Source organism: Macaca fascicularis, chromosome 1 (assembly GCF_037993035.2).
Source record: "Macaca fascicularis isolate 582-1 chromosome 1, T2T-MFA8v1.1".
NCBI lineage: Eukaryota > Metazoa > Chordata > Mammalia > Primates > Cercopithecidae > Macaca > Macaca fascicularis.
The window spans coordinates 187,294,204-187,298,176 of record NC_088375.1 but is presented as its reverse complement, the minus strand read 5'-3'; the positions used below and the strand labels follow the sequence as shown (position 1 = coordinate 187,298,176).

The following is a 3,973-nucleotide window of genomic DNA, read 5'->3' as shown; positions in this document are numbered from 1 at the left end:
CTGTGGGGCAGTCAGCAGGGATGCAGAGGAAGGTGAGAGCCTGGGGTCAAGGTAGAGAGTTGGGATGGAGATGCCAAGTTGGGCATTATCAGCCTATGGACCTTGAGACCACGATTACTCACTGAGGGGAAAAGAGAAAAGAAGAGGGTCGAGGAGTGAGCCCTGGGGAACACCAACACTAAGAGCTAGGCAGAAACGGGAGGGCCCACAGAGGAGATGAAGACGGCAGGCCACAGAGGAAGGAGGAAAACCAGGAGAAGATGAGGGTGTGAGAGTTAAGGAACAGCGAGGGCTCTGAGAGCCCCGCAAGCCAAGCCAGGGAAGCTCTCGCTGGGTTTAGCAGCAGGTAGGTGGCAGCCTCGCCACAGCGGGGTAGCGGGTCTCAGGGAGTGTACTGATGTGCAGAGGAATGGGAGGTGAAGATGTGTAGATACTCAGTGTAGATAACTTTTTTTTTTTTTTTGAGATGGAGTCTCACTCTTGTTGCCCAGGCTGGAGTCCAATGGCACAATCTCAGCTCACTGCAACCTCTGCTTCCCAGGTTCAAGCAATTCTTCTGTCTCAGCCTCCCAAGTAGCTGGGATTACAGGCATGGACCACCATGCCTGGCTAATTTTGTATTTTTAGTAGAGATGGGGTTTCACCATATTGGTCAGGTTGGTCTCAAACTCCTGACCTCAGGTGATCCACCCACCTTGGCCTCCCAAAGTGCTGGGATGACAGGAGTGAGCCACCATGCCCAGCCTGAGTGTAGACGACTCTTTAAAGAAGACTGGTTGGGAGGAGATTTGGGGGATGCAGTAGCTGAAAGAGAACTGGGCTTGAGGAAGGGGTTGAGATTCTTAAGGAAGTTACCCACTGATGGGAAGGAGGCAGTAGAAAAAGGGAGGTAGAAGAACGTCTTTCACACTTTCTTGACACAACCTATGGTTAGATGGACATGTTCTTCCAGACCTGAGACACTTACACACACTGACACACCTGAAACAAAAGTTTTATGACATACACTCATCTTTACTGTGTGTGATGTGCTCTGATGTTTTCTTTCCTATTTTACTTAAAAAAATGTTTTTTTTTAAGAGATAAGATCTTGCTCTGTTGCCCAGGCTGGAGTGCAGTGGCATGATCATAGCTCACTGCAGCCTCGAACTCCTGGGCTCAAGTGTTCCTCTTGCCTCAGTTTCCCAAGTAGCTGGGACTACAGGTGCATGTCACTACCCCTGGCTAATTTTAAAATTTCTTTTGGAGAGATAGGATCTTGCTATGTTGCCCAGTCTGGTCTCAAGCTCTTGGGCTCAAGTGATCCTTCTGCCTCATGCTCCCAAAGTGCTGGAATTACAGACATGAGCCATCATGCCCCGCCTTATTTTATTGTTAAATACTGCTGGTCACAGTACCCTGAACTGAATTTGTGAATCTAAAATGGTTCAAAATGGGCAGTTTGAGAAATTCTGAGGTAGAAGATATGGACAAAGAGAGGTGAGTCAATGGGGTGAATTCTCCTGGGTGGATCCAGAGGGGAAGGGCTGGCTTCTTATGGGAGGAGAGATGCATTCATTCCAGTAAAAGGGAAGGAGATGAGGTTTGGAGGCAGCACAGGTAAAAGTGTAGGTTTGTGGCTGAAAGTTGATGGCTTTTGTTTTCTCCAAGAAGGTCACCTATTGAAAGGGCAGGGGAAGGAAAGGAAAGGTTGGAGGATCTGAAGAGAGAGAGAGGACGATTTGAACAGCCATTGTGGGAAGCATAAAGAGCAGCGAAACAGTTGCATTTCCTGGCAGTTTTGAGGCTCGATGGAGGTGGGAAGCCGTGAATTTAAAGTGGTATGCATTTACCTGGGATATTAGTGAAGCCTAAGCAAGAGGGTCCCTTCTTTTTTGGTGGGGGACAGTTAATGCCTGGCACAAAACAAGGGCACAGGGATTATATGATAAGTGAATGAATGGGCAAATAGCTCAATGAACAAATTTATCAATTCAACCAGTATTTATTGAGCACCTACTATATGCCAGGTTCTGTTTTAGGAGGGGAATACAGGGGTGGCAATGGCAAAATTCTTGCCCCTTTGGAGGCAACATGAGCAATGGCGCTTTTGAACTTCATGAAGCTTTTCTGAGGATTATTTTTGGTTTGTTCTTATTTTTAAATGTAGCTAACCCAGTCTAATAGAAAATTTGGAAGGATGATCATCATCTCGCCACATCTCTGTTGGTGTTCTATTTCAGCCTAAGATGAAGGGAGCATCATCTTCGTTTTCACCAGCTTGGAGGGCAAAGCATCTTGTCCTGGGTCACACAGCACATCTGCAGAGAAACTGGTAGGGGTTGGGACAGCAGTTTCCCACTTTCAGTGCTGAGCTATTCCTGCTCACCATGTAACCAGTGTCTCCACAGATTCTGACTGTGGTAGGATAATGGGGTGGGAGGTATGGGTGCCTGGATTTCAGCTTTCTGGAGGGAAATCTTGACATGCTTTTATTTTCTTGTTTCTCTGGAGTGGAGCAAATAAAAGACAGTCAGGGGCTCCATCAGGCCTATGGGTACTGGTTCCAGGCATAGCCTGTCAGTGGGAATATCTGGCCTCAATGAAAGGTAAGAGTGCATGCAGGACCTAGCTGCCCACTCTTACAGCACGGACACCAGAGAAGGTGTGGGGAGTGGGGAGTCAGCATTTGTTAAATTGTGTGTGAGCACAAGTGCATAACACAGACACACATCAACAGTGCAGATGCTTGTGCAAACACAAATGTACAAGTCCTTTTTCGGATTCACAAGTATGGGTCACATATACAGGCGTGCACGCACACACACACACACAAATACACTCATGTTCATGCATAAATACCCAGGCACATGTGCACACGTCCAAACAAACATACACATTTTAAACACGCATAGGTGTAGGTGCATGTCTTTGGCCATATTCAAATACGCATACATTAAGTGTATACTCATATACAACAAAGAATCAGTCTAAAAGTGCTCATTGAGAGGTGCACACTGTGTATGCACTCACATTTCCCCAGCCTCATTTCTGTCTCAGTGCCTTTGCTCATGATCACCTCCTCTTTTGCTTCAGGGCCTTTGCATAGGCTGTTCTGCTTTTGAAATATCTTCCCCTGCTGCCTCATCTTTTACTCAGTGTATCTAGCCTTTCCTCTGGGACCCTTGCCTGGAGCACCCACTAGAACCCTCTACTTCCCCTTTCATAACACTCAGCCTCTATTGTTGTACTTAACTGTTTCTCCCTAGACTGTCAGCTGTCTGTGGGTCCACAGAAAAGAACCTTAATAAATAAGTATATGTTGACTGAGCGAATGACTACCATGTATGGAGTACTTACTGTGTGCCAGGATCTGGAGTAGGTAGGCACAGCTGTTTTCTTTCTCTTATTGTCCCCTAAATTTTATGGAGGAGGAAACGGAAATATCGTCAATACCAGAGCTGGGATTTGAACCCAGGGTGGACTCTTTCTACGCTCAAATGTTTCTCTGATTTTTCTCTTGCCTTGGAGTCTACTGCAAGTCGAGTTCATCCCCCTCTTCAGAGCATCTTTGCTCTGTCCCCCACCCGGGCCCCTCCCGCTCAGCGGGGCTGGGGGAGCTGGGGGCCTTGAGTGTCAGCTCGGCTGTGGCATCAGGCCGGGGCTGAGCTGGGCCTTCCCCGGCGGGGGCAGAAAGGGACTCCTGGGAACAAGTTTGCAAGGGATGCGGCCGGGCGGGGTTGTTCAGAGGACTCTGAAGGGGACCGTCGCCAGGAGAAAGCTCTCTGAGTTGAGCGGAAGCGCCGCGGGCGTCCTGCGCCTGGCCGGTTCCGGCGCTCTTATCTGGCGGGAAAGCCAGCCCCTCTACCGTGTACCCTGTGCGCCCGCGATCCTCTGAGGACGCCCGCCCCGTGCCAGCCGGTCCTGGCCTCCACACGGCCCCGGAGACAGGGCGGGCAGGTGGCACCTCCGGGCCCCGCGGGGCGCCAGCCGC

The 3,973-nt window shown here is 49.3% G+C and overlaps 1 long non-coding RNA gene across 2 annotated transcripts; it reads right to left on the bottom strand.

The window, feature by feature from the left end:
• Nucleotides 1-1,964: 1,964 nt before the first annotated feature.
• Nucleotides 1,965-3,973, bottom strand: LOC135965638 (uncharacterized). Of its 2 annotated transcripts, none has more exons than XR_012429321.1 (2): nucleotides 3,340-3,973; nucleotides 1,965-2,487 (listed from the first exon to the last, which is right to left on the bottom strand). It is a non-coding gene; the product is annotated as an uncharacterized lncRNA (long non-coding RNA). The 2 variants fall into 2 exon arrangements; XR_010578643.1 differs by having other exon boundaries at nucleotides 1,965-2,311.